The sequence below is a fragment of the Lactuca serriola genome, chromosome 4, assembly GCF_051521515.1.
Source record: "Lactuca serriola cultivar US96UC23 chromosome 4, Lser_US96UC23_V15, whole genome shotgun sequence".
Classification (NCBI taxonomy): domain Eukaryota; kingdom Viridiplantae; phylum Streptophyta; class Magnoliopsida; order Asterales; family Asteraceae; genus Lactuca; species Lactuca serriola.
In genome coordinates this window covers 137,488,944-137,510,742 of record NC_136411.1, presented here as the reverse complement: position 1 = coordinate 137,510,742, position 21,799 = coordinate 137,488,944, and the positions used below count along the sequence as shown (strand labels likewise).

The 21,799-nt window shown below is 33.6% G+C and overlaps 1 pseudogene across 1 annotated transcript; it reads right to left on the bottom strand.

Moving 5' to 3' along the window:
* Positions 1–1,458: 1,458 nt before the first annotated feature.
* On the bottom strand, positions 1,459–4,883 carry LOC145102619 (floral homeotic protein APETALA 2-like; annotated as a pseudogene). Its single transcript, XR_013706194.1, has 9 exons — positions 4,694–4,883; positions 4,153–4,547; positions 3,853–3,878; positions 3,690–3,720; positions 3,109–3,579; positions 2,886–3,016; positions 2,640–2,817; positions 1,746–1,830; positions 1,459–1,652 (listed from the first exon to the last, which is right to left on the bottom strand). The product of XR_013706194.1 is annotated as a floral homeotic protein APETALA 2-like (transcript).
* Between the last annotated feature and the right edge of the window lie 16,916 nt (positions 4,884–21,799).

Sequence of the window (21,799 nt, the reverse complement as noted above, 5' to 3'; positions counted from 1 at the left end):
TCAATTACTTCGTGAAAGGAAACGCTGACACATGAAGCCCGTCCGATCACTTCATAGAAGAAACGATGACTCCAAAGCTCTTCAAAATAAAAGTATGGGGAAATACTAATAAAGTACTCTCGTACGCTCCCGTAACCGACACACAATAGTGTCAAAAAAAGACTGTCTACATGATAGTACTTCTGGCATATTATAGTACCCAGGTATGAGTAGGACTCGTACCACATAATATAATAATACCCTGGCACAAGTAGCACCCGAGACACAGAGCTTTAAAAAAGACTTCGTACATACAATATACTTCTGTACGTAGAACGTACTCCACCGATCATCAATCTCAGCACACACGTAATCTTAATAAGAGGCTACCCAATGTCCACACTTAATTGAATTAAGCATCATCTTTAAAGTCTTATCCCATCAATAGGCAAATCTACAATGCTTATAATCAATTTTCAATACCATCTCCGTTTAGACAACGCTAACTAGTGTATATTTAACGCAGTGTTTTAGGTATTAATTTACTTTTTATTTTGAAATAATATTTCTATTATTATTATTATCACGTAATAATAATATTATATATACATATATATATATATATATATATATATATATATATATATATATATACATCTTAACACATATAGAACCATAACTGGTTCGCATATTGTATATCATCAAATATATATCTACATATATTTCAGGCAACACGTATAACTGACATATGAACTTTCAACAAATATTTAAAACTTCAATTAATACTTGTATTAAAATCATGTTCATGATAGTAACTATGCACTCAAATGACTAGTCAGTGGAAACTAACTACCATCGTGACTCCAACCTCAACACTGCTTGCCAACTGATTATTTTGCTAAAACCTTAATCTTTGGTTCTATAATTCAAAATCTTCATTATAATATTTATTTATTTGTTCCATTGAAAATGTTTGATCAATATGTCTATTTATACTTAAAATTTTTGAATAAGGTTCAAAGAATATGTACCGTATCAAAAAGGTTAATCATGTTAAAATTTATACTTAAAATTTTTGAATAAGGTTCAAAGAATATGTACCGTATCAAAAAGGTTAATCATGTTAAAATTTAACACGTACGCTCCCTGATTAATTGAAACCTGGTGGGGACCCCCGCGTCGCGAGGGTCGGATGCGATCATTTTTTCCGTTGTTTGTTCTTTGTAAATGTCGTTTCATCAACTATTTGTTTATAGTTTGAGTATTGTGATGGGGCAAGTCAATTTAAAAAACATATGTTGTCCCACTTTATTGTTATGGGCCCTTTTAAAGTTGTATCTTTATATATGTTCATAAGAATCATACAGCTTCCGTAATTGTACGTAGTCTAAATAGAATCACTGTAGTTCCAGTTTTGACGTTTGCAGCTTTCCAGGCAACAACTACCCCTAGAAAAAAAACGTATATTCATAAACACAATTTCCCAAATGCATGATCTATTAATGTTCATTCATTTTATTACCAACCTATATAATAAACATAGTAAAAGGAACATAAAAATCAACAAAAGCTACATGGTAATACTACAAATGAACGAAAAATGGGGGTGACAAATTCACGTAAAAAAACTTCATTCTTGACATGTAGATTCATGTAGGTATTCCAGCGAACAACTGATGTGCAAAAATAAAAAATAAAAACAAAATTAGAGAATGTAATGTTAGACAACAAAAAAAAACATAGCATACGTCCGATATAGAAGTTACCTTAAAGAATGGTGAAGTTGTGAAATCGGAGATTAAATCCGACGACTGGTGTACCGATGGTTCTTCTTTCCCAAATGAGAATGCACTTGGGGCATTTCAATCGTAAAAATGGAAAAGAAAGAAATATAAATTGAAAGTATGTTGCCATTTGGGTCATTTTACTTGTAAAAATGGAAAATGCACCTAATAGCAATGTAGTTTGGTTTTTGGAAAAAAAATAAATAAAAGAAATTACAAAAAAAACCAAAAAAATGTGTAAATTCAAAGCTCGTTGCTATTTATTGCATTTAGCACCTAAAGATGGAAAAACAAAAAATGACTATGTACTCAATTTACTACTTAAATATTTTCAATATCAATTTGAGTTCAAAACCGTTGAAATCAATAAAAGATTAACTATAAAAACGATATGTAAGTGTTGTGTCATCCAAAATTGTTAAATTCAAATTTTTTTTTAAGTATAAAAACATTATGCAAGGGCATTTTCGTCCAAAACTGTTAAGATAAAAAAAATAACTATAAAATTAGTATGCAGGGATAGTTTGGTCTAAAACTGTTAAAAACAATTTTTTTAAAGTTTAAAAACAATATGCAGGGGCAGTTTCGTCCAAAAATCTTAAAATCAAAATTTTTAACTATAGAAACAGTATGCAAGGCAGTTTGGTCCAAAAATGTTAGAATCAAATAAGCGAATACGTTGTTGCTGTAAACAGTAGCGAAAAATAGCATAAATTTCCAATATAACAACAAATTACAATCAGAAAATATTTTTTTTATCATTTATACGTCCGCACTCTATGGTGTAAACATATCATTTTAAATCAGGAATAAAAATCATGATGAAAAAAAATTAAAAATCAATAAAAGAAGAACTGAAGGACCGATATTCCTTACCATAGTCGAGGAGCGAACCCGATGAACAGTACCCTAGTTAGTATCTTGATTAGGCACTATTCCTAAGAAGTGTCCTCCTTTAATATATATATATATATATATATATATATATATATATATATATATATATATATATATATATATATATGAATGTCATAGGTGTAGAGTGGTTTTCAATCTGAAAAGTGTATAAAAAAGATGAGTTAAACAGATGGATAACTATGAACAAACAATTTACATAATTACCCTTGTTCTTCTATCCTCATACATGTCACCTAAGAGCCAGTTGATTTGGTTCAAACTCCCAGAAGTCTGATTTGCCTTATTATCTAATGGTAAAGATGGAGGACCAATACCCAGATTCAAATCCATGGAAGCTGTAATTCAGGATACAAATCACAACAAAAACTAATTAAATTTTACATGGAATGGAATCAGGAAATCCAGGGGTTAATTGGTAATTTAGTACCTCCATCTCCATTGACAGTCACAAGAGTTGTTAGCTCACCCTCGTATGAACTTGGTTCAAAGTTGGTGACAGCTTCTCTCCTATTGCATTTTATAGCAGCTTTGTCATAGCCCTAATAAATAAATTATCAAAAATCAAATGGTGGTTTCAAAGAGAGAATGAGAGGCTCAAAGGTTAAAAGTCAAAAGTCAAAACTTGCAGCTTCAATTTCAAAGTCAAACAATCCTAGATAGATGTTTTTTTCCAAGAAATTGGCCCATTTGAGCTTCCCATCGACCACATTTATGCACAGTGACTCCTCTGTATTTTGAGCTTCCTCTAGAGAAACCAGTGCTTTGACGCCTCAGAATATGAACAAACTCTTCCTTTGTTAAGTTCTTTATCTGTTTAAGATCATCCTCGTAATAACTTATGTTGAAATTAATATCAGCATCAAGCCCATGAAACTTAATTACAGCTCGATCATATGCTCTGTAATTATGTAATAGAAGAGATTAATTTCATATGGAAGGATTCACACTTCACCTCACACGGTAATGTAAGGTCAAATAAGAAAACAAAAACACAAAAATGATAGTTACCTTGCAGCAGCATGTGCAATGCCAAATCCACCTGCAAAACCAACCACATACAATCAGACAAAAACAAACATGTTAGCTATTGGCCAAAGAACAGAATCATGTAAAAATTTGAATTAGGAAACCCAAAAGTATCCAATGTAATTCGGTATCCATAATTGCTTACCCAGATAAACTTGTTTCCCACAATCCCTGCAGAATTAGAAGGAAAGAAGAAATCAAACAATGATATAACATTGAAATGAACAGATGTTTGTCAGTATTTTAATACACGATTGCATGATCAAACCTTTTAGCCCATACTCTTATAGTTACATTTCACGATCGAAACATCTAATTGTTGTGGTGAATAAGTAACAACATCGGTTTCTTAACAAATTTAGTTACGTGAATTGTTAATGCATCGGGATTTACAACGGAAGCAGCTGATGATCAAATTTATTCATGTATGTAATGATTGACTAACCATATATGCGATTCCCATCGTCCGGTTCTCCGGTAAAAAGTAACACCGCGTTATTGAGAACGCCGAGGCGTAGGTCCTCTCCTACTCTTCCTCACCTGTTGTCTCTGCTGCTGCTTTAACATGAATTCTCTTCTTTCGTCTACAACACTTCCATCAACAACATCTAACCACTGATGTCGCTGCAAGCCACCGTCTCTATCACTATCTGGGAAGAAATGCTTCGTTACCACAGTCCCTGACGACATCCAACCGCTACAAGCCACCGTTTCTATCACTATTGAGAAACCTGAAGAACAGAAGGAGCGCAGGTGGATAATTAGATGGAGGGAAATGTGCAAAACCTTCGGTGGTGAGAGGAGGCGGTGGAGGTCAGAACGCAAGTATGGAAAAGACACCTGTAGCAAACAGAAAACAGGTCATTCTAGATCGGTGGTGAAGAAGAAGCGAGAAACGATACTTAATCACCCACCGGAACTCCAAAGCACCACAGCGGAAGTGAGAGGAGGCGGTGGAGGTCAGAATAGAAGCAGGGAAAACACACCTGTGCCACCAAATCCATGCCAGCCATTGAAGGCACCATAGTAGAAGGAGCAAAATCGTTCGGTGGGGTGGGGGTGGTTTTAGGGCTTCTAGACGATTTTGATGGGAGAAGAAAAGGTTGGATAAAAACAAACAAACTGACGGACCGATATTCCTTACCATGGTCGAGGAGAGAACTTGATGAACAGTACCTAGTTAGTATCTGGTTAGGCACTATTCCTAAGAAGTGCTCCCCTTTAATATATATATATATATATATATATATATATATATATATATATATATATATATATATATAAAAGAATTATGCGTGAACTTGCCATGTATTCTAAAAATTTGACACGTACTTCTAAATTTTGACAGCAGTGTAAAGATAAATTACTATCCAATCTAACACGTATGCATATGATCTATCAAATTACATTTTATATATATATACATTTTATATATATGACCCTGAATAATGTATATGTGTACACTTTTTAAAATTTAATTTATTGTATATAAAACATCACGTGTGTATATATATATATATATATATATATATATATATATATATATATATATAATATGTAATAACACTCTAAAATTTCTTATTCACATATATCAACTTTTATTTCATAATAAATATATTATTTATTTTATCCATCGTATATAAAACAACTAGTTTGATTATTATATTTTACGATATATTAATGTCAATCACCGATTATTAATGTCATAAAATATATATGGATAACTATCGTTGAAAAATTGGTGTAACACAAAAATATCGTTTCACTATTTGGGTTTATCATTAGATTATTATATTTTACGATATATTAATGTCAATCACTGATTATTAATGTCATAAAATATATATGGATAACTATCGTTGAAAAACGGGTGTAACTCAAAAATACTGTTTCACTATTTAGGTTCATCATTGGATGTATTTATAGAACTCGTAACGCGTAAGACGAACAATTATCCTACTCGAGGATTTTATTTATTTAATAAAATGAATATTTATTATTATTATTATCCCTTTAAGGGCTATCCCAAACTCATGGACGTTACAATTAGGGTCATGTCGTTGTCAGTCTTATAGTTGTCTTTAACAAACTGACTATATGACTCAGGAAGCGAGTGAAGAACCAAGTCAACAACCAGTTCCTTTGGGAAAATGACACCCAACATTTTCAATCTGTCAATGTGCGACTTCATGTTAAAACATGTGCACACATAGAATTTCCATCTAGGTGTTTGCATGCCAACAGGGCTTGAGTAACCTTGAACTTTTCAGTTGGACAAGTATGATTTTCAATCCACCAATGCTCGAAGAAGGGAACGTTCTTTCACCTTGATCGATAAGTAGAAAATCATCTTTAGAAGGAATATCATTTCCAAAAGGATGAGGAAGACCATAGTTGTCTTAACTTGACATCTATAAAGAGAAAAAAGAATTCAAGTTAGTTGATTTATTTAATCCTTAATTATAAAACCAAAATTTAAATTAAGGCTAGGATCCATATTTTCTATTCGAATTCTGAAGAGGGATGCCATAATCAAATTCGAATATATTTTAGGTAGGTAAGCAATTACCGGTTTCAATCAAATAAAACTCCTAGATCTTTGGAGAGTCATTGAACTATTCAATGGCATGTTTAATCACGATTATGCTCTCACTTTGTGAATGGGATGTCGATGATCACAAATAAGATGTGAATAACCATGCAAATTAGCTTGGTACTCTTGATGTCATCTATCACCTAATCAATGTGCCGGTTAACCACACACGCTCCATTGATCAATGATAATTTACAAGATAGCCATTGCCAACAATATTAGTCTCATATTAGTGTGCCGGTTAACCACACATGCTCCACTAATGACTAATAAGGTGCAATGTCCATATTCATGGGTTAGCATCAAATTTATATTTTTCTAAAGTAACTAAGAATGAGATTTTAGAAAAGGTTTAGTTACTTTATGTCATTATACTTTTAATGAGAGTTTAGTGTACTATCATACCTGTTCGGCTAACAACCCCCCACCGGTCAAGGGTGCGTTGGGTAAAACTAGATACCCAATGGCGATCATTTTACAGACCGCTTCCTTAAACACCCTTTATAGACCAACTTCGTGAATGAGGCCTACTAACGGTAACAGTGACTTTTCTTATATATATATATATATATATATATATATATATATATATATATATATATATATTAAACTTTTAATTCTATAATAGTATAAGTGTGTATTTTAAACTTTTAAAATACTAGGGGTTTAATCTTTTAATAATTTAAATTTTAATTTGATTAAATTTAAACCCTTTATGGATTTATTACTTATATTTTAATTAAACACGTACTTAAATTATTAATAACATCCATAAGGATATACTTTAAAACTTTTAAAATACTAGCGTTCTTAAATTTAAGATTTCAAAATTAAACTATATAATTAAATTTTAAATTATAAAACCAAAGGGTGTATTTTTGAAAGTTTTCAAAATACTTGGTTAAATTGTAAATTAACAAAATAATTTTTTATCTTTATCCGAAATTTAACCAAATCATTTATTTTGATAAGGATATACTATTACCTTTTAAGAAAATTCAGTTTTAAGTAGTAAAAACGAATTAATGTAATTATCCTAATCAAATCAAGATATCAAAATCGAAAATCATGGATCTGACGAGTCAACTTGTCAAGTTCAGGGCAGTGAACTCGTCGAGTCCCATGAGGAACTCGTCGAGTCTAATGAACAGATTGATGAATTTGTTCCCTCCACCTTTGGACAATTCACATATGCATCAAATTCAACTAAAAAACATGCTAGGCTCTAATACCACTGATGAGTTTTGAGCAAAACTACAACGTATGTGTTTATGCAACCCTAATTGCTTTGGATCTAAGTTTTTCACTAGTTGAACATGAAAATTGAAGTTTACCTCACTTGTTATGTAGCAATAAAAAAAAACTTTGTAGATCCTTGACTCTTGAAAGCTTAATGCCTCAAATGTGACACTTTTAATGGCTTACAAAAACCACTAGCAAGAAGATAAGAGGAGAGAGGAGGGAATACTTTAGAAATTCGGCTAGGGTTTAAAAAAGAAAGCATTGGCCGAAAATCATAGGTAGTGGGGTTCTTTATATAGTTGTGGGCTGCTAGGGTTTTCTGGAGGAAACCCTAATTTCATGTTTAAGGCTTAAGCAGCTCATGGACTCGCCATCTAGAGGCCTTGGACGAAACCTATAGGGCCTCCTTACAGTTTTCTTCCACTCCAATCTAAGGAGTCCAATAGCTCAGTTTCACAACTATCAATGATTTGTAAAACAACCCATGTTCCTTTAATCAGTTCCTTTAATCTCAAAATTAATTCCAAATTAATCTTGATTAAATACTAATTAAATAACATGATTTCTAATTAATATATTATTCTCATAATACATAAATATATCAATTTATTATTCCAAATAATAAATTCAACATCTCTTTCAAAAAGTCATCCTGTCAAGTTGCTAGAATAAAAACAACTCAAAAGGATCATGCTACTATCAAATCAAATACATACCAATTATAGTTATGATCATAGACACCTAATCCAAAAATTATGACCATCACAACTCCCTGAACTACATTTATACTTCTGGTCAATGGATTCAAGTAGACCCATGGATCGGGTAAGGATTTGCATGTATTGCACGTGCAGTTTACCTAAAAACGAGCCACAATCCCGAACTATGCAATAATATCACAACTAGCCCTTTGACCAACATATTTAACAATACAAGCTTAATCAAAGAAATCGTGATATACAAAATATACCCTCATGACAAGATCCATAACAAAATAATTAAAACATAAATAAATAATGAGATTGAACATTAAAAATACAATATTTTCAAAAGTTTATAATCACCGATAGAAAGAGGCTTGTAAATATAAACTGAGTATCACTTTTAGTAATCTATTAATCTAAGGCAACTTGTGGAACGTTTCACATTTCATATAAATTAATATTCCCTTGAAAATACTTTATACATTTCCATAAATCCAAGAAATTAACATCGAGTAAAAATTGTTCTCTCACGAGGGTTACCATTCTTTCTCATGAAATTTGGCTATAAAGTTCAAGCTATAATTTAGATTCAGAAATTTTTTTATTTTTTTATTTTTTATTTTTTATTTTATCTCGTTTTCACTTTAATTCATATATATCATAATTGAGATCCAAAGTTTTGGTTATCTATTCGTATATAGAATTGTCCACCTTATATAACCAATACATAGAATTAGACCAATATAACCCGAGCAAAACTCAGTAGATGTGTGAATTTTTAAACACTATCCAGCCAAGCAACAAAATGGTCTTTTTTTTCGGAATTGAATCAAATTTCTAATCAATTATGTAATTAATCTGAAAATGAAATTTATAAGAATATCATAGTTAGGCATTAATATCTGGATAATTGTTCTTTTAATTACTGGGTTGCATGTAAGTACAACATTTGGTGCTTTCATTGCTATGACTGAATGAATGCAAACACGCAAGAAAAGTATGGAGGAATCGATCACCACCCTTAAAGAACAAATGGATTATGTCTTCTCATCTGTTCAACAACAAACAAACACATATGACCTTCTGCAATCATGCGTCGATGGCTACCCAGAAGAAACAGTTACTTGATGAATTAGTTTCCAAAATGGCTAAATTCGAGAAACGTCCAATTGATTCTATTTTTTCTTCCTCAAATTCCAATCCCCTACCACACTCTATTCCTCCACACCAATTACCTACAGAACCTATATATATTTCATACTCCACCCCCTTCCATGGTGCATTCTCAATTTGGTTACTCAATTGATGTTTCCACTCCAATTTCCATCAGTTCCTTACCTACACCATATTAGATTACTTCATCTCCTCTTATTCGCAATCCACCATTTATCTACTCTTAACTACCTCCGACCTTTGTTTCATCGCCTTCCCACTCAACCATGGGTCCTCAACCTAGACTACAAAAACTTGAGGTTCCTTCATTTTCAGGAGATAACGTTCCAGAATGGCTATTTCAACTTGAACGGTTTTTTTGAATATCATCAAACCCTTTAATCACATCGTCTTAAAATAGCTTCATTCTATATTACTGGTTTTTCCCTTCTCTGGTTACATCGGATGTTCAATATATAGGACAAGTTACTACCTGGGAAGCTTTTGCATGTGATGTTACGATTACGTTTTGGTCCTTCTTTCTTTAAAAAAACCCAAAAGCATCCTTGTTTAAACTAAGACAAACATCAACCATTGATACATATATACATTAATGAATTTCAGACTCTTTTAACTCAAAGTCTGTTCTAAGAACTACTAACCTTTTGAATTGCTTCATTTAGGGTTTATCTGATGAAAATCAACAAGAGATTCTTCTCCCCAAACCCTCAACAATCTCTGAAGCAATTGGCATGGCCAAGTTAGTGGAAGAAAAAATAACTACATCCAAGATTTTCCGGCCTCCATATTAATGAAACCAAGCAGTAACTGGTATACCACCCGACCCACTTTGTCCCAACAAAATTATCCAACACCTACACTTCTAACAACTGCAAATATCTGGCACCCCATCTCTCCCTGTTAAACGACTTAAGCCTACTCATATGGTTGCCCGAAGAGAAAAGGGTATTTGTTACAACTGCAATGAAAAATTCATTACAGGTCATCGATGTCGACCACCACAATTTCTGTGTATGATGATTGATACCAACGAGGGTGGTAGTACTATTGAACCCTATAATTCACAGACTATATATTTTTGGTAGAGTGAGCAAGACCAAACCTGAAAACCCGAAAACAGACAAAACGGAAACCAAGAACCCGAAACCGAACCCAAACCTTTGGTTTGGATTTAAATGTTTAAAAACTGAAAAATGAGTTTTCGGTTCAGTTTTAGTACCTCAAACCGACCAAAACTGAGATTATTACATGTTTTTCAATAACATGTGTAGTTTGACATTCTATGTCAAAGGTAATATATGTCAATGCAAAACGGGGTGGGTTTCGGTACTAAATTACACTAAATATATGGCACGTGTTATTGTTTTAGTGTTACCGAGATTATCACCCGGTTGTTCTCTATTTGTTTTTTATTTTGAAAACTTGTTGAGATTGGTTGTTTTTAAACTTGGTAGTTGTAATCTTTTAGAAACATATTTTTGATGCTGAAATTGTTTTTTTTAGTTTCTTTGATCTAGGTTGATGAATTGATTTATTTTTTAAGTATAAGACTAAATTACACAAATGGTCCCTATGGTTTGGGCTAATTTACACGTTTGATCCCTAACTTATTTTTTTAACTCGGAAGGTCCCTACTATTTGCTTTTGTTACACTCTTGGTCCTTACAGTTTGTTTTTGTTACGCGCTTGGTCCCTGTCTTGCCTAAAGACTATTATTTAAATAGAGAAAATTGATGGAGTAGGTAAAGTAAGGTGAGGGGAATGGGGTTGAGGGTGTGTTTATTTAAATAAATTAAAAATCAAAGGCAAATAGTCTTTTTAGTTAAGACAGGGACCAAGCGTGTAACAAAAACAAACAGTAGGGACCTTCCGAGTTAAAAAATAAGTTAGGGACCAAACGCGCAAATTACACTAAACCATAGGGACCATTCATGTAATTTACTCTAAGTATAAAGATTTATTGAAAAATGGGTTACAAACCAAAACCCACGAGTTTAAACCCAAACCCATCAACCCATGAGTTGAACCCAAAACCCGATGAAACAAACCTAAGAACCCAAAAACTGAAACAGATCAAAAACCGAACCTGACGGGTTCTAAATCCCAAAAACCGAAACACATGGGTTAGGTTCGATTTTACCCCAAAACCGACCCAAATCGGCACATGCTCGCCCCTACAATATACCGATTGAGGGAACCCACATAGAAGGACCAGAACTGTAATTCTCCTCCCATGCCTTCATTGACCAATTTATCCCCACAACGCTTAAACTCAAAGGATTTCTTGGGGGGTTAACGAGTCGTGGTTCTTATCGATGGTGGCTCTACTCATATTTTTGTACAAACTCGTATGTAAAAACAATTAGGACTAGTTTTCCAACCTTCCCCTTATTCAAATGTAACTGTGAGTAATGGTGAAAAAGTTGATCGTGGTGGCTTTTGCCCGTAAAAACCGTTAAACCATGGGGATAGTTCCTTCCCAATGTTTTTTGTACAACCAATATATGGTGCGGATGTGGTCTTAGGTGTGCATTGGTTGGCTATGACATCCCAAATTTGTCATAAATTTAAACTTTTTAAAATAATGTTTATTAGAACCGCAACATTAACTTTATTTTCACAAAGTTCCAAAAACAAACTCAAGACCAACATAAATCATTAATACTTATTTGTAAGTTATAAATCCATAAATCAAACGGATGCATGTATCAAATGTATTATTAAAATCCCATCATAATTAAACCGAGCCAATGTATACGGTCACGTCTTGCCATCCTTGGTACCTGACGATCCTGAAACGGTAATTTTTAAGGAGAATGGTAAGCATAAATATTTATGAATTTCAACACATACATAACATAACATTACACATACTCTACCCTATCATATGGATATAAATAAGGTATATCCACATAATCACAAATGCAAGTCTAAGAATAAATCAGAAACAATCATATATGTCGAGCCCTCCTATCTTGCTTAGTTCCTCAAGCCCTCTAATACATATTCCTCGATACATTGAGTGAATACCATATCCCTTGGTATGTGGACCGGATACCTATCCCTCGGTACATTGAGTCGATATCATACTTATACTAGACACTAACACAACCTAGTACTACTCATATACATCCTACACACATATTTCTCGATATGTTAAGCGAATATCATACGCATATCCCTCGGTACGCTGAGCCTATATCTTAGATATACTTGACCTTAACAATGACTAGCCATATACATCCAACAAGCACACACGAGCTAAAGAAAAGGATATAACTATTTATACAGTGTAGTGAGAAACTAACCTCAAACTACAGTGTAAACTTCAAGCAAACTCCGGGAAACCAATGAAATCAAAACAAATAATAACCTCCCTGTAACACCATTAACAGTGGCTAAATAGCAACTCCTAAGTCCTTAACACAATTATATATCCTTTGGGTTAATTTGCCAGAAACTAATGCAAAACAGTAGTCTGTTCAATACCACTTTTACCCCACTAAAACCAGTTTCCCTATTCATATTCAGGTAGTTTAGACACTTAGCTTTCCAGGTACTACTTTCACAAGTCCATACGATTTTTAAAAAATTTAATATGAATTTTATAAAACATTGTATCATAGCACTTAAAATCGGACCAGTTAGTGAAAATCATAATTTTCACCCAACTTAAACTCATTTCCAGCTTTTGGAAAACACTAACAAAATAAAGTAGACTCATATACTAAACTTTTTGGGCTGTGGTTTCAACCAAAAATGGTCATTCGTGACTAAGTTATGATTTTTCAAAAAGCTGGACAGATTAGAGTAATTCATAGCAACACATAACTTTGTGTTTTGGGTTAAGATGACTTCTTAACCTAGTAAGTCCTTAAGAAAACAACCTCAAAGTTGGAGAATAAGGACTTAACAACCATTATGAGGTGTGATGATGGTTATTTAATGGTGTTCACTAGTCAACTACAAGGGAGAAAAAGAAAAATAAAAGAACTTAAGGGCTTACTAACGATTTCAAAACTCAAATTACTCCCTTTTTCGCCTCCTCCCACTTCTTCTCTGACGATAATTCTAGCAACAGCAACACTACCACAACCCCTTCAATTTTCCTACTATATTCTCTCTCTCAGAAATCTCTCTTGCCGCACAAATAGAGCTAAGAGGTATGTTTGTTAGTTTTTAATGATTAGGTAATATATATATATATATATATATATATATATATATATGTATATATATATATATATATATACACACACACACACACACACACACATATATATATATATATATATATATATATATATATATATATAGATGAACGTAGGCTCCAAAGGAAGAACCCAATTCAAGATTTATTTTTAGGTTATATAACTATTCATTAATCATTTTTATTAATTTATTTTATTTCTCTTTATGATCATTCAACTAGAAAATGGAAATGAGGTGTTAAAAATCCCTTCGCTTGAATCGCATTTCGTCCCCGAAGTCAGAGTTAGTGAATAAATCCGGAGAATACGTCTACATCTGTAAAACCCAGTTAGTATATCAATCTAAAGCAACTCAATTGGTGCGGAATCCCAATCAAACTGACTAGCAATAAATCGATTAAGAACACGGATGAATAATCTCAATGCACAATATATTCGATAATAGTCAAGTACAATGAAATCTCACAAACTCTCAGTTCTCTCTAGCTCCCTCTAAATTCCGAATCAACAACCTTTACAATGCACCGAGGAGCAACTATTTATAACTAAACCTAAACCCTAATGCTAAGCCCATCCCATACACCGAAATCTATATGCCCACTGAAATCCCTTTGGGATATCGGTCCAGATACAACCGAAATCTAACTATTCTCGTTCCAAAATCGAGAACACACAATGTTGTATAAAGTAAAGCATAAACCACCTAAATAATGTCCTAACAATCTCCCCTTTGGTTTATATCTTTCTTTTCTTTTCAAACTTCTTCATTGTTCTTGACATTTAGTTTATCTTCGATTTCTTCACAACTTCAAGATGTACATATGAATAACTACATGTCTGACTTTATCTTGAATAGTTGGTCTTCCTTTAAAATTTGAATTTGAATGCACATTGGGTATAGAGGCTTCTTGTATAGGTTCTTGAAAATCAGCACCTTCAGCTTTGAAAAAACTTCATAGATAATTACAGAGATACCGATTCTTTTGAATCACTTCAGAAAAGTTCATAGATAGTAGCAAATTGATTGAGGAGGCTTCAATGCAATTCATCATATAACTTCAAGTAACCATAACTAAAAAGTCATTATGGATCACAGAATCATATACTTTGTTGATCACATATGCATCTTTAAAAAGTAACCATGACTAAAAGTCCTTGTGGATCACAGAATCATAAAGACTCTTCTCACAACAGGTGTTCAAGGACCCATCGTTGTCTTAGATGGAGACTACTCGCAGTATCTGTGTAAACTCAGAGGAACGCTCTGCGATTTGTTGAGTATCGGAGAACTACTCATGGCTAGTTTTGATGTTAGCCCCTGCATATCCTCGATCAAATATCTCAATACAGTTTTTCAAGTTAACAACTTAACTTGGCCCTTGGCGAGACGGTCAATGGTTTCTGAATCTCAACTGACTGTACCATTCTAGTGCCAATGAGAGCTAATTAAGAATAACTCATAAAACCATTCCTATGACAAATGTATCCGAAGACATATTTCCACAGTTTAGCATGACACGAGGTCAAGGCCCTTTGGCAGGACATTCAGCGATAATCATGCCTTGCGAGGTGCATCGCCCTAGTGCCAATAATCGTTAATTCCTTACCTGTGAAGAATGTATCCGAGAATACATTTGAGTCTCCGCAGTTTTGCATGACAAAGAGAATGTTAAGACCCTAGGCGGGATGTTCAGCGATATCTATTTCCTGGTTGGGTGAATCGCCCTGGTGCCATGATAGTTCTTAGGTAAAGATAACTGACAAGACCAATTTGACAATCTGTGCAGTTTCATACTTTCAATTACTTAGATACAATAGTTCTTAAAGAGATACTGCCTAACTGACAATTTGTACAGTTTCATGCCTTTAATACCGTGAATACGACAGTTCTTTTAGAGAGAAACTGCCTGACAGACACTTTGTGCGGTTTCATGCCTTCAATTCCTTGTGAACATAGTGTGAAGTGTAACTCCGACAATTCCTTTCTAGATCTTTTCTTGCATAGAAAATTGCGACACAGTCTCCTTGAGTCTCTTCTTCTTTTGAATTCGCTTCTTTAAGACAAATGGAATTTTTTAGATAAAAAATAAAAATAAAATAAACTTAGCACATAATAAAAATGACTAAGAATAAAAATAAAATTAAAATATGCTCAAACAGTAAAAATATTTTTGATTTTTTTTAATTTTTCTGAAAAAAAAATAAAAACATAAATAAAATAAACATATTTTTGAAATTTTGAATTTTATAAGTTGATAATGATGATGCTATCCAAATTGTTAAAAATTCAGTTTAACATTCTAAAACCAAGCACATTGATATCAAAGTTCATTTTATACGAGACTGTTTTGAGCGTAAACTCATTCATTTGGAACAAATCAACACTGATAATAATGTGTCCGAGTTGTTTACAAAACCTTATGGAAAAGCTCGTTTTGATGTGCTTTTGAGTTTTTTTTTTAAAAATGATTCGTTTTGAAGACTAAAAGTTTTTTTGCTTTGTATATTTTGTATTTTATTTAAATCTGATCATATTTTTCCTCTATACATAAATTTAGGGGGATAATTAAAACCATCCCATGGTAGTGCAAGAAGATAGGAGTATCAAGAAAATTCAAACCATAATCTTGCAGTTGATATTGCATCCAGATGACCTGAGAATAGCATGCAGATGCAACAACATATTCAACCTCGGCTGTAGAAATGGACACAATTTGTTGTTTCTTGCACTACCATGAGATCAGTCTGTACCCCAAGAATTGACAACCAACACTTGTAGAGTTCCTGTCAATGTCATAACCTCCATACTTGCTGTCAGTAAAAGCATAAAGATCAAACTCACGATTTTTGGGATACCAGAGACCCAATTTAGGTATCCCTTTAAGGTACCTAAAAATTCTTTTGCCAGCAATTATAAGTAGAAAGTTTAGGATTAGCCTGATGGTGTGCGCATTGATAGACTACAAAGAGTATATCTAGTCTACTGACAGTTAGATACATCAAAGAACCAATCATGGATCGATATAGAGTTCAATCAACCGATTCTCCATCTGGATCTGATGTCAACAGAGGTCGTTCACCCATGGGAGTTAAAGGAAATCTTAGCATCCTTGAACCCAAATTTCTCCAACATGTCATCAAAATATTTTACTTGATGAAGTAGAATGCTCGAAGAATCCTGACGCACTTGCAATACTAAAACCATCGTCATTTCGCCCATAGAACTCATCTCAAACCTCATCTTCATGACCTTTTCAAAATCCTTGCAGAATTTATCATTTGTTGAAAAAAAAAACGATATCACTGACGTAGATTTGAACAACAATAAGAGTTTCCTTCACTCTTTTGATGAACAAGGTCTGATCAGTCGTGCCTCTTATGTACACATGAGATAAAAGATGTTCGGTCAATGTCGCGTACCAAGCTCGAGGGGCTTGATGAAGACCGTGAAGTGCCTTGTCCAGCTTGTACACATGATTTGGAAATTTTAAGTTGACAAAACCTGGTGGTTGATCAACGTAGATTTCCTCCTTAACTTCCCCGTACAAGAAAGTAGTTTTGACATCCATTTGATATAGTAAAACCCATGTAAGAGGCGTATGCTAAGAAGATACGAATTGCTTCCAGTTGAGCTACGGGAGCATATACCTCTATGTAATCAAGGCCCTCTATCTGCTGAAACCATGAACAACCAAACACGCCTTGTTTTGTACAATTACCCTGCTATCATCTTGATTATTTCGAAAGATCCATCTAGTATGAAGGGACTTCTTTCCTTTAGGAAGTTCTACCAGTTGCCAAACCTTCAGCTTCTCAAATTGGTTCAGCTTTTCATGCATGGCATCCACCCAACTTGGTTCATTAAGAGCCATCTCAACATTTTTTGGCTCGATTTGGGATATGAAGCACGATTATAGACATTCGTTAACATATCCACTCTGGCTTTTGGTTTGGACCCCATCATCCAAGGAACCTATAACATTTTCAATAGGATGATCTCGTTGAACCCTTGAAGGAATCGCACGATCCACCGCTTGGGAAGAGAATGGAAGATTCGTGATGTTCTCTACCCTTCCTATGGCTGAATCACTACTACCAGATGATCAAAAGTCATAAGAAGTACTTGCCACATACTCATCAACAATTCTCTCAGAAAAGAGAAAATCCATAAAGTATAATCAAAGGTTTCTATAGATTCAGAGATGACATTCTCAGTAGGGATGACATGTTCTTCCAGAACTGGTGAACCGTCAGTCTTTTCTAGAGATTCAGCAAGTGTATCATCATTTACAGTTATAGGATCTGGAGTCCCATCATTTGAACTTGAGTTTTCATCCTGCAGAATCAATAGCTTGATAACCTCAGCATGATCACTTCTTCTTCATCATCCCTACTTGATCCACACGAGTTTGGACGGGAACCTAAAACATTATCAGAAAACACATAAAATGGTTTAAACAATTCAGCTTAATCAAATAACCAATTAGGGCCGACTCGCGCACCTGTTTCGTTTTCTTCTAGCCAGCGGACATCATAGGACTCCACAATCTTCTTGGTAGCTTTATTGTAGACCCGATAAGCAGTGCGTCCAGCATACCTGACGAAGTAGCAATCGTCAGCCTTTGAATTAAACTTTGGAGTGGCTTCGAGATGTAAAAAATGGCTTAGGTTATCATTGCGTACCACCTCCCTTTAATAGCTTAGATAAGCAGTACGTCCAACATACCCGACGAAGTAGTGCATCGATAAGCAGTGCGTCGATAAGTAGTGTGTCATAAAAAATTAGCTTAGGTTATCATAGCGTACCGCCTCCCTTTGAATTAAACTTTGGAGTGGCTTCGATAAGCAGTGCGTCCAGCATACCTGACGAAGTAGCAGTGCATTGCGATTTAAAAAAAAATGGCTTAGGTTATCATAGCCTACCACCTCCCTTTAATGATAATTATGTTTGTACCTATGAGACCGTAGAAATAGAAAGACCTGTTCAGTATGACTAGCCCCCTGTATCAAATTCAGTTAAGACTAAACAATTTGGCCCCACTAAAAGTGTAGAGGTGAACGATATTAATGTTTCTACCTCATGTGCAAATCAAGTATTAGTGGAAGATGAGGACAAGTAGGACTTTAATAATGCTAACTTTGTTGAAAAATTTTCAAAGACTAATGTTTCTGTTGCTTTTGTTTCAAATAATTGTGTGAACAAAAATATTAAGACTGTTTTTTTGGATTCTTTTAAAACTTGTGGTGATGTTGCTTTTAATTCAAACTCAAACAGTAAAAATATTTTTGTTTTTATTTCTTTTTCAGAAAAATAAAAAAAATTAAAAATATTTTTATTATTTGAGTTTGAATTAAAAGCAACATCACCACCAGTTCTAAAAGAATCCAAAACAACAGTCTTAATATCATTATTCACATAATTATTTGAAACAGAAGCAACAAAAACATTAGTCTTTGAAAAGTTCTCAACAAAGCTAGCATTATTAAAGCCCTCCTTGTCCTCATCTTCCACTAATACTTGATTTGGACACATGAGGTAGAGACATCAATATTGTTCACCTCAACACTTTTAGTGGGGCCTGATTGTTCAGTCTTAACTGGATTTAATACAGGGGACTGGCCATACTGAAGAGGTCTTTCTACTTCTACAGTCTCATATATAGAAACATAATTATCATTAAAGGGAGGTGGTACGCTATGATAACCTACACCATTTTTCTGATATCTTTCCATTTCAATTTCTTCTCTATCGTAGATTCAACTATCTCACTTGACACATAAAATTTCATAAAGTTAAAATTAGCATCTATAAATTTAGCTTTGAGGGCATCAAGTTCAACAGTTAATTTGACAATTTCCTCTTTAGCATACCGATGGTGAACACATTTTGTGCTATATTCCTCCTTAAGCTTAATTAAGTCTTTATTTTGAGCATCTAGTTTTTCTTTAAGAAGATTGTTTACTTTCTTAATTTCATATATTTCATTTTTAAGATCGAAAACTTCTCTAACTCGTAACTTATTATGCTCACGATACTTATTAACTTTATCTACACAAGATTTAGAGCATGAAATTTCACTAACCTCTTTGGTGGTAGGACTGGTGGAGTGTTGGATAATGTGTCTAAGTCCATAACTATATTTGGTATGTACTTGACCCGATTTATCATGGTCCATTTCGGTCGCACTTCACCGGAACAATTTGGACTTTTGAGAAGAGGATATGTATGATTTATTAATATATTATAAGTTATAATATATTAATATGAAATCATATTATTTAATTAGTATTGATCAAGAATTAATTTGGAATTAATTTTGTGATCAAAAGAGACTAATTAAATATATAGGGATTGATTGTGTAAATAATTCATTCTTATAATGTGGGTTAATGATCCATGATTCCTTATGTTGGGCTTAACCTATGTGGTGACCCACGGATACTCCATGGATGATAAAACCCATAGATCATGAGGAATGTGGAAAGTCATGCAAATTAGGGTTTACATGGTGTAACCCTAATGTAACCAGACTATATAAGAAGCCCTTTGGTTCAAGAAATTTGCACCTAGAGTATACACAAGAGTGTGGCCAGTTTTGTGAGCTAGAGATAGTCCTCTTCCAAGTTTCCAAGTGTTAGTGGTGATTTGTGATTCCACTTGAGGCATTCACACTATTGGTGCTATGCTCTTAAAGCTCCAAGAAACAAGCTACGACAAAAGGTATGTTATCTAACTAGTTTTATTACCAAGTATCAAAGTTTTGTATTCTAGCTAGGGTAATACCCTGGAAAATGAAAGTTTGCATGTATAATAGAGAAAACATAGATCTAAGGTATGTAGGGTTGCATGTACACCTTAGGAGTGTTAGAATACTCACAACCCATCAGGGGTATCAGAGCCTAGGCTTGTTTTCACTTATACTTGATGCTACTTGTTGTTTGAAGTTAAAAAAAATCAAGTTTTATGCATTCAGACTAATGAACTCGTTGAGTCCACTGATGGACTCGACGATTCCATGTACAAAATGAGCTACTTGACGAGTCCAGTTCATGGACTCGCCGAGTTGGCTGCGCAGTGTGTAGAAAATTGATTTTTTGGCCACAAATGGATAGGATCATTACCCCCAAACTGTTTTGAATCATGAAAATAAGTTTTTTTTAAGATATGGTAATGATCATGCTCATCCATTTGAAAGGTGATTGTCAAAATTTCGTGTTTTGTATTAGTTTATATGATTAATCTAATTGTATGGAATTTGTTTGATTCGAATTATCTTGTTCATATGAGTTTAATCAAGAACATGAACATGATTGTTAGTATAATTGACAATCATGGTGATTTAAATGGACTCCATAACTTGTCCTCAAGTTATGGAATTTCAAAAGTTTTTCATTTAAATGAATCATTAAGAGTCATAGGTTATAGAAAAATGAAGAGTCTCATTTTAAAAGACCATTAAACTCATATGTTATAAAGTTGAAAAGTTTTGAAGAGTTTCAAAGCTTGGCCTCAAGTTTTGGACACACATTATTCCAAACCCTAGAATTTTAAAAGTTTAAAATTCAACCTTATACAATTATAATATTATAAATTTACTTATATATATATATATATATATATATATATATATATATATATATATATATATATATATATAGGAAGTAACCTTATACCCTCCTTATAGACCGGCTTCGTGAATGAGGCCTACTATATATATATATATATATATATATATATATATATATATATATATATATATATATAAGAACAAGTCAATCTTATTTTTAGTAGGCCTCATTCACGAAGCCGGTCTATAAGGAGGGTATAAGGTTACTGCCTATAAAATGGTGGTTTAATGAGTGTCCACTCTCACCCACCGCTTTCTAGACTGGTGGAGGGTTGTTAGCCGAACGGGTAGGACAAAGACTATAATTCTCATTAAAAGTATAATGATAGATATAAAGTAACTAAATGTTTTATAAATTCTCAATCTTAGTTACTTTAGGAAAATGTGAAATTGATGCTAACCCATGAAATTACACTTTACACCTTACCAAGTCGTTAGTGGAAGGTGTGTGGTTAACCGACACATTAACATGGACTAGTAAGGGTGGCAAAGGGTAGCTTAATGTTTTTCATAGATTGATGGAGCGTGTGTGGGTAACCGG